The sequence below is a fragment of the Bos indicus x Bos taurus genome, chromosome 8, assembly GCF_003369695.1.
Source record: "Bos indicus x Bos taurus breed Angus x Brahman F1 hybrid chromosome 8, Bos_hybrid_MaternalHap_v2.0, whole genome shotgun sequence".
Taxonomy (NCBI): domain Eukaryota; kingdom Metazoa; phylum Chordata; class Mammalia; order Artiodactyla; family Bovidae; genus Bos; species Bos indicus x Bos taurus.
This window is the reverse complement of record NC_040083.1, coordinates 41,082,154-41,094,605: the sequence shown is the minus strand read 5'-3', so window position 1 is coordinate 41,094,605 and position 12,452 is coordinate 41,082,154. Positions and strand designations below refer to the sequence as shown.

The 12,452-nt window shown below is 41.0% G+C and overlaps 1 protein-coding gene across 3 annotated transcripts in view; it reads right to left on the bottom strand.

Moving 5' to 3' along the window:
• RFX3 (regulatory factor X3) overlaps window positions 1-12,452 on the bottom strand; it is a 331,048-nt gene that overhangs the window by 14,303 nt on the left and 304,293 nt on the right. The gene's annotated exons all lie outside the window — the stretch shown is intronic.

The following is a 12,452-nucleotide window of genomic DNA, read 5'->3' as shown; positions in this document are numbered from 1 at the left end:
AGGTGGTTTAGCCAAAAATGGAGGCAGCCTGGGAAACCTTCTGGAAGGTTTTAAAAGTACAGGGTTATTAGAAAGGGAAGTCAATTGCAGGGGGAATTGGAGTGAGCAGTGGGTAAAGTAGCAGGAAGGGAAGGGAGGCAGGGAAGACTGAGGGTGGGCATAAGGAAGACAGAATCCCAGATGGGAGAGAGACACACGGACCTAAATGAGGCCAGCAGAAACCAGAAAGAGTAGAGGAGGAGAGACATGATACAGATGAAAAAATGGAGGTTGGCAAGAAGGTCCAGAGATTAGTGTAAACCTACGCTTCAAAAATCAGAAAAACTGTCACTGCTTTCTAATTTCCCTTGCTGCACAGGGGACTGGAGGGGACTGCTATTCACTGGGGTGACATCTTAACAATTCATGAAGTACTGTCATGGTTTAGTAGGTGGTTGGTTTCCTCTCAAATAAAGGGTGTCAAATATCACCTTCTCTGTGTCACTTCCTCAGAGAGCCTTTTCCTCACAACCTTACTTAAGTATCACTGCCTCACAAAACGGAGAAGGCAAGGGCACCCCACGCCAGTACTCTTGCCTGGAGAATCCCATGGACGGAGGAGCCTGGTAGGCTGCAGTCCATGGGGTCGCTAAGAGTCGGACACGACTGAGTGACTTCACTTTCACTTTTCACTTTCATGCATTGGAGATGGAAATGGCAACCCACTTCAGTGATCTTGCCTAGAGAATCCCAGGGACGGGGGAGCCTGGTGGGCTGCCGTCTATGGGGTTGCACAGAGTCGGACATGACTGAAGCGACTTCGCAGCAGCAGCAGCCTCACAAAAAGAGTTTATGAACTTGGCAAGGTAAGGAGCTTAGAGTTAATCTTACAGCTATTGAAAACACATTAATCTGTTTAGCATTATATAGGAAATATGATGGTGTTAGACACCATATTTCCTATATATATAGCATCAAGTATACAATATTGAGACCAGATATTCTGACCATCAGTTTGGGAAGGGAGGGAGTTAGGGATCAGCAGGGAGAGATGGAAAGGGGGAGAAGGTCAGAGAGAGAGAATGTATGTTTCACACAAGGAGGAGAGAATATAAATTAAGGGACTTAACAGGTGCTCTGGGGTAGAAAGTATATGGCCTTGGATGTACACAGGAATTAAAATTGTCAGCCAGATAGATAAATAGGGGACATTCTAAAGCAGAGACTGAATGGGATGCAGAGAAAGCATATCTGTTATTTTTAGGAAGACAGATCTCTTAACTTAGAAACTCTTTCCTCCAGGCCTTACAAGGGGTCATAATAATGAGCATGCTCCTAGACAAGAGCAGACTGAAAAATGTGTGGTCAAGGCAGCCAGCAGGTGTCTGTTAGACCATGAGTTCACAACGAGTAGTAATGGCCAGGAAGTATAAGTGGGAGACTCGTCAGCACAGCCAGTGTGACGACAGGCAGCATCCTTGGGAGCGACCCTGAGTATGACCCTGACTTGTGGCCACGTGGCTGAGAAGTGGTTCATCACGGGACTGTGATGCACAAGCACAGGCACCAAGAGAGGAAGCAGGCTTGGCACAGGAGAACACAGCTCACAGATTTACTCCAGAGACCACTACATGCCAGATCCAGCAGCCGTGAACTTTCCACAGGGAGGGAGGCGAGCTGTGTGTTGTAATAGCTGGAAACTGAAGCAATGCAGAGGATGCCAGCGGGCCCAGACAGCAAACTGGGGAGGCTCCATGGGAGCCCACAACACAGAGACTAGGGACAGAAGGAAGGTGTCCAAAGCCTGAGACAAAGACCTCATTCACTGGGATGCTGGAAGAGTTTATCCCATCCTGGGGAAGGAGGATTCATCAGTAATCATGACCACATCATCTGGGCAGCCAGGGAAAATCTGCAAGGTATGTTAATGTTCCATTTGGGAAAACTGTGTGTTCCTTGGCCATTTTTTCACTCTAGAAGTAGACTTTTCTATGTATTTCCAAATAGCTTTACTGAAGCCTGCAAAGATGGGTAAGATTTCTGCTAGTCTGCTTCACGCCAAGGAAAATTCTGCCAAACACTCACTGTTGGTTCTACCCTTTCAGGTTAGCTGGCTATCCTGGCAACTTGTGCTGTTGGCTACTCTATACCCAGGTAGCTTATTTCTATCATGATTCTGACTCCTCAGGATTTTTTCCCTTCTGCACCCTAGTGACACAGTAATTTATCTGCCTTTACATGGTTTCAAAATTTCTAAGAAATTAAACAAACTACTATGAAGACTCTATACATGAACATCACCAGATGGTCAACACCGAAATCAAATTGATTATATTCTTTGCAGCCAAAGATGGAGAAGCTCTATACAGTCAGCAAAAACAAGACCGGGAACCAACTGTGGCTCAGACCATGAACTCCTTATTGCCAAATTCAGACTGAAATTGAAGAAAGTAGGGAAAACCACTAGACCATTCAGGTATGACCTAAATCAAATCCCTTATGATTATACAGTGGAAGTGAGAAATAGATTTAAGGGACTAGATCTGATAGATAGAGTGCCTGATGAACTATGGAATGAGGTTTGTGACACTGTACAGGAGACAGGGATCAAGACCATTCCCATAGAAAAGAAATGCAAAAAAGCAAAATGGCTGTCTGAGGAGGCCTTACAAATAGCTATGAAAAGAAGAGAAGCGAAAAGCAAAGGAGAAAAGGAAAGATATAAACATCTGAATGCAGAGTTCCAAAGAATAGCAAGAAGAGATAAGAAAGCCTTCTTCAGCGATCAATGCAAAGAAATAGAGGAAAACAACAGAATGGGAAAGACTAGGGATCTCTTCAAGAAAATCAGAGATACCAAAGGAACATTTCATGCAAAGATGAGCTCGATAAAGGACAGAAATGGTATGGACCTAACAGAAGCAGAAGATATTAAGAAGAGATGGCAAGAATACACAGAAGAACTGTACAAAAAAGATCTTCAAGACCCATATAATCACGATGGTGTGATCACTCATCTAGAGCCAGACATCCTGGAATGTGAAGTCAAGTGGGCCTTAGAAAGCATCACTACGAACAAAGCTAGTGGAGGTGATGGAATTCCAGTTGAGCTATTCCAAATCCTGAAAGATGATGCTGTGAAAATGCTGCACTCAATATGCCAGCAAATTTGGAAAACTCAACAGTGGCCACAGGACTGGAAAAGGTCAGTTTTCATTCCAATCCCAAAGAAAGGCAATGCCAAAGAATGCTCAAACTACCGCACAATTGCACTCATCTCACACGCTAGTAAAGTAATGCTCAAAATTCTCCAAGCCAGGCTTCAGCAATATGTGAACCGTGAACTTCCTGATGTTCAAGCTGGTTTTAGAAAAGGCAGAGGAACCAGAGATCAAATTGCCAACATCCGCTGGATCATAGAAAAAGCAAGAGAGTTCCAGAAAAACATCTATTTCTCTTTTATTGACTATGCCAAAGCCTTTGACTGTGTGGATCACAATCAACTGTGGAAAATTCTGAAAGAGATGGGAATACCAGACCACCTGATCTGCCTCTTGAGAAATTTGTATGCAGGTCAGGAAGCAACAGTTAGAACTGAACATGGAACAACAGACTGGTTCCAAATAGGAAAAGGAGTTCATCAAGGCTGTATATTGTCACCCTGTTTATTTAACTTATATGCAGAGTACATCATGAGAAACGCTGGACTGGAAGAAACACAAGCTGGAATCAAGATTGCCGGGAGAAATATCAATAACCTCAGATATGCAGATGACACCACCCTTACGGCAGAAAGTGAAGAGGAACTCAAAAGCCTCTTGATGAAAGTGAAAGAGGAGAGTTAAAAGGTTGGCTTAAAGCTCAACATTCAGAAAACGAAGATCATGGCATCCGGTCCCACCGCTTCATGGGAAATAGATGGGGAAATAGTGGAAACAGTGGCAGACTTTATTTTTCTGGGCTCCAAAATCACTGCAGATGGTGACTGCAGCCATGAAATTAAAAGACGCTTGCTCCTTGGAAGGAAAGTTATGACCAACCTAGATAGCATATTGAAAAGCAGAGACATTACTTTGCCAACAAAGGTTTGTCTAGTCAAGGCTATGGTTTTTCCTGTGGTCATGTATGGATGTGAGAGTTGGACTGTGAAGAAGGCTGAGCACCGAAGAATTGATGCTTTTGAACTGTGGTGTTGGAGAAGGCTCTTGAGAGTCCCTTGGACTGCAAGGAGATCCAACCAGTCCATTCTGAAGGAGATCAGCCCTGGGATTTCTTTGGAAGTAATGATGCTAAAGCTGAAACTCCAGTACTTTGGCCACCTCATGTGAAGAGTTGACTTACTGGAAAAGACTCTGATGCTGGGAGGGATTGGGGGCAAGAGGAGAAGGGGACGATAGAGGATGAGATGGCTGGATGGCATCACTGACTCGATGGACGTGAGTCTCAGTGAACTCCAGGAGTTGGTGATGGACAGGGAGGCCTGGCGTGCTGCGGTTCATGGGGTCACAAAGAGTCGGACACAACTGAGCAACTGATCTGATCTGATCTGATGTATAAAATAGATAAGTAGCATAGTAGCTCAGACAGTAAAGAATCTGCCTGCAATGCAGGAGACCTGGGTTCGACCCCTGGGTGGGGAAGATCCCCTGGAGAAGGAAATGGCAACCCACTCCAGTATTTCTGCCTCTAGGTTTCCATGGACAGAAGAGCCTGGTGGGCTACAGTCCATGTGGTTGCAAAGAGTTGGACATGACTGAGCAATTAACACTTTCACAAGAATATATTTACAGCACAGGGAAATAAAGACATTAGTTTGTAACAACTTTAAATGGGGAGTAAAATCTATAAAAAGAGTGAATCATTATTCTGTCCGTGTGAAATTAATATTGCCAAGCAATTATATTTCAAGAAAAAAACCTCTAAGAAGCACTCATGAGTGAGCAAGCAGGTAGTGAAGAAGAAGGAATACAGGCCTTAGTTGCTTTTGAGGAGAAAAGTAACTTTAAAAACAGGAACATTTAATGCTACCACTAGGTCAAACCAAGAGGGGCCTCTGTCCTGAGCCCCACATCACAGAGGGCCCTGCTTTGGCTTTCCTATGGCCGTGGCCCTTCCCAGAGCAAGGAGTCTACTGGGTCATGTGGGTGTGCCCTCCAGAGCCTGTATTTTACTCCTATCCCTCAGACCACACTTCTGTTATCTGAGATCCCAGAATTTCCTGCCTAAAACCCCAAAGTCCCCTTTCAGTCCTGTACAGGTCCCTTTCTAAGTCTACCTTTCGGAAGAAAGAACATGCTGGTGTGGGGGGTGGCGTAGGGGAAGCAGCAGCTATTTGCAAAAGACAGACAAAACCTGAACACTGGACCAAGGTGTCCACAAGCATGAGCACAGGCTCTTCACAATATAGGTAGGGAACCTAGGAGAAGAGAAGTGGTCTAGGGGACAGAGGCTGGGCCATGGCTCAGCTACGCCTATGTCACCATATTCTGATACGGAACCAGGAGGAGCCTAAGAATTTTAAATTTAAATCTTTTGAAAGTCTTCCAAATTATTATCAAAATATATTTTTCAACCTAGATGGATAGAACAGGTTTTATTTCTAGTTTGATTCGTAACTTTTAGAATATTCAGATGGAGGGTACCATAGGCCCTGCCAATGTTTGGGTGGGGCCCGGCAGTATACCCTTTATGCAAATAAAACTATAGGCTGATAAGAAAGAACCTTGGTGCTTTTAACTACAGACAGGCTCCCACTGAGGCCACCTTCACTATGTATTAGAAAACCATGGTATTAATTTATTATGTCAGAGGAGCACTTCTTATTTTGATTATGCCACTTCCCTTTTTTGAAAGTTATTAACTGGGGAGACAAAGGCGATGAGAGTGTAGAAACATGTTCTCTTTGTAACAAGAAGACTTTTACCACTAGAGTGAATCAGATTTGAAGTACTTGTAGGATTATCACACTTGGTCCATATACATGCTGAAAGTCTCTCATACTTAAATGAAAGTATATTTTAGAACAGTGATGGTGAAAAGCAGAAAACCATTCCTGTGAATTAAGGAGCTTACCCATCTCAAACAAGGACTGTTTTTTTTCTCAGGAGGACCAGCAACCACCATCTTCACCTGTGTCTGTGAGCAAAAATACCAGGAAGACAACGGGCAGGGCCAGACACATGGGCTGGGTACAGGAAGACAGAGTGTGGAAAGGAGGCCAGCAGGGGGCGCTGTCATGCTTAATCTACGCCAGGGAACCTTTTACACCTAGCTGACTCCAAGGCTGGGGCTACCAGCGAACTGTTTCTAAGCGAAGAGCCCAGAGATGGACATTGTTGAAGAGGACAGTGTGCTGAGTTTCCCTTCCTATTGTCTACACTGACCATTTTAGTTCTTGAAAAATGTCCAGAAATCTTGGATTTTGATTTTCTTCTCTTTGCGCACTTCCAAACTCTCTGGGAAAAACAAGCTCTAGTTGTAAGCACTCATGAAAACCCAACTTCATACATAGGCTCTCTGAAATACTGAAGGCATATTCTGGGGAGAGGGAGCACATCACCCTCTAGGAGCTAGTCTAGGAGCTTTATTTTCCTGATATGGAAATCCAGTATGTTCATCATGACATGAAATGAGACATTCTGTTAGCTGGTATTCTATCGTTTTTTCTACTTCCTACCATGAATGAGGGCTTCCCTTGTGGCTCAGCTGGTAAAGAATCGCCTGTGATACGGGAAACCTGGGTTTGATCCCTGGGTTGGGAAGATCCCCTGGAGAAGGGAAAGGCTACCCACTCCAGTATTCAGGCCTAAAAAATTCCATGGACTGTATATATAGTTCATGGAGTTGCAAAGAGTCAGACATAACTGAGCAACTTTCACTTCACCACAAATGAAGGATTGATGCTGAAACTGAAGCTTTAATACTTAGGCCACCTGATGCAAAGAGCCCACTCACTGGAAAAGGCCTGTGGCTTGGAAAGATTGAGGGCAGGAGGAAAAGGGGATGACAGAGAATGAGATGGATTGGATAGCATCAGTGACTCGATGGACATGAGTTTCAGCAAATGCCAGGAGATGGTGAGGGACAGGGAAGCCTGGCACGCCGCAGTCCATGGGGCTGCAAAGAGTTGGATTGTGACTTAGTGCTTGAACGACAACGACAATCTTGAATGAGTATTTTGGGGGCATCTATTGCTGCATTGTGTTTAAACCAGATCTCTAAGCAAAACTCCATTCCCTGAAGAGGATGTGAGGAGAGGTTAGAGCCCAGAGCAAGCCACGAAGGAAACCAAGTAGAGGAAGCTAATGCACAGGGATCCATCCCAGAGGACAAGGTTGCAGCTCTGAGGTGCTGAGTCAATAGATGCTTTTCTCAAATGCGAGGAGAGTAAGGAGCAGAATAATAAACCAGGAAAGAGGAAAAAAAATTGGAAAATATCTACAGAGATAATTCTTAGAAACTTGGAGGATGAAGTGTAGGAGAAAGGTTTTCCGGGGGGTCACTTTTATCATTTATTTTCAAGTTGTTAGAATTGTGCTAATGTAGAGGAGCAGATTTACAGCTAAAAGCAAACTGCAAATTCTAAAAACATAATTTTGATTTAGGTCTAGTCTGTGGGTGGGTACAGAGGAACTGAAGGGTATAATTTGTTGTTGTTGTTGTTTTCTGGCAGATTAAGCTTCCCAATTGCAATTTGCTTAGACTAATACTCTATTTAGTTTGCTAACTAACAAAAAGTGGAAAGGGGAAGGGTGGTAGGACTATCAAGATGCAACCTGCAAAACAGAGGAAAGAAGCCTTGCCCTGGAACAACATAATGAAAGCTTTCACACCAGGCATCTAGTTTGTGTATGACTGCGAGTGTGCATGCATTTGGGGGGAGTTGTAAAGTACAGACAGAAATAAATTAGTCCATGTTTTGAAACTATCTATAAACAATTTATGCAGTGAAAAACTAAAATGTGGATTGAACTCATTTGGTTATCTGGAGTGAGACTGACCCACTTTCTACAGTCAGCTCTACCACTGACTAGTTCTGATATCGGGTGACTTTCAATCTGTATTTTCCTTATGGGTGAAATGGGGACACGAAGAGATCCTTTGCAAGATTTCGGTGAATATTAAATAAGAATGTAAAGCATTCGGCACAGTAATTGTCACCAGGCCAGTCCTCAATTAGAAAAAAATATTAATAAAAAGTAAGCTTTGTTATAAATAATAAAACTTTTGACAAGCACTCATTATACTTGTTAAGTCACTACTGTTCCAAGATGTGCTTTTTTCCTGCAAATGATTTTAACTTGTGATATAATCCCTTTTAAAATATTCCATAAGTGAGTGAATGAGTGAGTGAAGCCACTCAGTTGTGTCCGACTCTTTGCGACTCCATGGACTGTAGCCCACTAGGCTCCTCCATCCATAGAATTTTCTAGGCAAGAGTACTGGAGTGGGTTGCCATTTCCTTCTCCAGGGGTTCTTCCTGACCCAGGGATCGAACCTGGGTCTCCCACATTGCAGGCAGACACTTTACCATCTGAGCCACCAGGGAATCCCAAAATTTTCTATAACAAGTCTATTATTCAACAAGTAAATTTTCAGTGTATTCCCTTGATGCACTAGAATAATAGTGCTCACTGAAATCTATTTATCGTTAATTTGATTTTGAGCATTCATGCTTGTTTACAATGGTTGTACTTTTATCAAATGGAACTTTTTCACTCAATTTTTATCCTAAAGGCTTGCCTGTGAATTATTATTGCTCTTCTCCACTTTTTAGGTTTTAAACAGTTTTTGTCCTTTCCTTCTGAGTATATCTGTTTTACTGAAGCCAAGACAGTTTTCTTTTAATGGTAAATCCTTAAGAGGGCCTTAATTTTTTCACTAAAAATATTACTAAAATATTATATTTTTAATATTGATATTCACAACTAAAAATTAAAGCATGTTTTGGTTCCTAATTTTATTTCAAAAAGTTGATTAGATAGATGTCTTAGATTTTTTATTAAGTATAATTAAATCATGATAAAGACAATTTAAATATACTTAATACATTAAATCTAAAAAATGTTTGTCACAAAGTCATTTTATGCAGCAATACAAATTTGTAGATTCAATGACTATACTAACACAATGTATATTTTAAAGTAATAAAGCATGTATGCCATAAACTTCCAAATATACTTCAAATAGTCATAAAATCCAAATAAAAGGATATTTTTCTGCTCAATTTTCTGTGTCAAAGCTGCACAGAAAACCTTATGATTTTTAAAAGAATTTAACAAGTGTGCAAACAGATGCAACTTGTTTATTTTATTCCTTCTCTTAAAATTTTATCACTGCCAGAAAGTCTATTGGCATATTTATAATATTTAAATAAAATTTTAAAAATTGCATAAATTTTAGCAGTAAATAAATGGTTTCCTTTTTATCACCCAGACAAAAAATAAAAATAATAATATCATTTTTGAAATGCAAATAGTTTAAATAACTTGCTAGTTGGTGTTATGTAGTAGCAGGCTGACATTTAGAAGAAAACTCATAGTGGTGATGTTCTTATTTGGGAGTTCCATTACATGGTGGCCTTCATTTCAACAACTGAAATAGTGCTAGAGCGAATGCAAAAATGAAACTGTATGTTTGTATACAGTGTTTATATAATAAAACATGATGTATTGGTCTCTCCTGCTAGCTCAAATAATGTAAATAATTTTAATTTAAAAACATGTATTGAATTCACATTAATGAAAAGATGTATTGTCCCTTAAGCTACTTTAAAAGGGAAACCTTTCCCCTTGAGTCTGGATCTATTTAGCTGACTCTCTTTAGTCATTAAGTCATGTCTGACTCTTTGTGACTCCATAGACTATAGCCCATTAGGCTTCTCTGTCCATGGGACTTCAAGGCAAAAAGACTGGAATGGGTTGCCATTTCCTTTTCCAGGGGATCTTCCCAATCCAGGGATTGAACCCATGTCTCCTGCACTGCAGGCAGACTTTTTATGGCTGAGCCACCAGGGAAGCCCCTTAGCTGTCTGATATCTGTCTCACATACACCTATAAATGTAAAACAAATGTCCAGTAAGTTTGTGACTATTTTTCCACTTTCCCATCACTGATATCTGAACTATTCTTGCTTCAGTCTCACTCTATCCTTTAGCAGGTAACAAGCATGGCAGAATATCAGCAAGGGTTAATCATGCCAGGGTGCTTGGCTTCCGAACCTGATTTTATAATCTAGTAGCTGTGTGACTCTGTGTGACTTGATGTCTCTGTGTTTCATTTCACTGTTTGTAAAATGAGTTAAAATAATATTCACTCACAAATGAATATTATTATTTAAGTATTCCTTAAGTATTATTAATATAATAGTAATAATGTATTATGCTTTAAGTATTCATGTCCGACTCTTTGCGACACCATGGATTATACAGTTCAGGGAATTCTCCAGGCCAGAATACTGGTATGGGTAGCTTTTCCCTTCTCCAGAGGGTCTTCCCAACCCAAGGGATCAAACCCAGGTTTTCCACATTGCAGGCAGATTCTTTATGAGCTGAGCCACCAGGGAAGCCCTAAGTATTCCTATATCCCTTTAATTTTCCTTTGCAGTATTTCTCAGAATTTATAGCTATATAGTTATGTGAACATTTAACAAATATGAATCCACTGCTAAAATATAAGTTCCGTGAATACAGTGTCAAAATTCATCTTGTTCATTACTATATCCTAAACATTATAGAATAAATGTGTAAGACTGTGTGGATCATGACAAACTATGGAAAATTCTTAGAGATGGGAATACCAGACCACCTTACCTGCCTCCTGAGAAACCTGTATGCAGGTCAAGAAACAATAGAACCAGACATGGAATGACAAAGTGGTTGAAAATTGGAAAAGGACTATGTAAAGGTTTTATATTGTCACCCTGCTTATTTAACTTCTACGCAGAGTACATTATGCAAAATGCTGGGCTGGATGAAGCACAAGCTGGAATCAAGATTGCCAGAAGAAATATCAATAATCTCAGATATGCAGATGACATCACCCTAATGGCAGAAAGCGAAGAGGAACTAAAGGGCCTCTTGATGAAAGTAAAAGAGGAGAGTGAAAAGGCTGGTTTGAAACTCAACATGGATCATGTCATCTGGTTCCATCACTTTATGGCAAATAGATGGGGAAACCATGGAAACTGACAGATTTTATTTTCTTGTGCTCTAAGATCACTGCAGATGGTGACTACAGCCATGAAATTAAAAGACACTTGCTCCTTGGAAGAAAAACTATGACAAACCTAGACATCACTTTTCTGACAAAGGTCTATATAGTCAAAGATATGGTTTTTCCAGTAGTCATGTATGGATATGAGAGTTGGACCATAAAGAAGGCTGAGTGCCAAAGAATTGATGCTTTTGAACTGTGGTGCCGGAGAAGAATTTTGAGAGTCCCTTGGACATCAAGATCAAGCCAGTCAATCCTTTTTTTTTTTTTTTAAGCCAGTCAATCCTAAAGGAAATTAACCCTGAAAATTCATTGGAAGGGCTGATGCTAAAGCTGAAGCTCCAATGATCTGGTCACCTGATGCAAAGAGACGACTTATTGGAAAAGACCCTGATGCTGGGAAAGACTGAAAGCAGGAGGAAAAGGGAGCAACAGAGGATGAAATGGTTGGATGGCATCACTGACTCAATGGACCTGATTTCCAGCAAATTCTGGGAGATAGTGAAGGACAGGGAAGGATAGTGTGCTGCAGTCCATGGGGTCGTAAAGAGTGGAACACGACAGAGCGACTGAACAACAACAAAGATGCATAAGAAGTATTCGTTAAATAAATGAATACATTAATTTTAGAGATACGTCAGAGAATCACCCTAAGTGAACAATGATTTGCCCAAGATTATACTACCATAAGTTATAGAACTGTAGGCAGAGTTCAATTCTTCTGATGCAAAGTCCTCCATTATTTCCAGGCATTAAATCTATAACAACACAAATCATACAAAGCACTGTGCAATTATTATTCTGCAGGTTCTAGAATGAAAAGGAAAAGTATAAATTAGAGAGAAAAGGAGTATCTAATGTAGTCTGAGGGAAACTGGATCTCTTAGAGGAAATGGTATTTAAGACATGAAAGAGTTAGAATGGGCAAAGAGAGTCAGGCAGACAGTTCTAGGTAAAACAACCATTTACACACTTGTCCAGTGATGAGAAAAACTTGAGTAAGAACAGAAAAAGGACTACTGTAATTGCAACAGAAGGACCTGGAAGAGAGAGGGTGAGTTTGATCAGAGAGAAAGGCCAGATCTTATACCACAGAAAGACTTTCGTTTCTTAACTAGCAGAAGATAAAGTCACTAAAGGGTTTTAAGAGGGTATAACACAATCAGGTTTGCATTTTCGTAAGATGATACTGCCTGCACTATGTGGAGTTTGGGAAAGGGCAGACTTAGCAACTGGTTGGACATGCAGGTCAAAACAGAA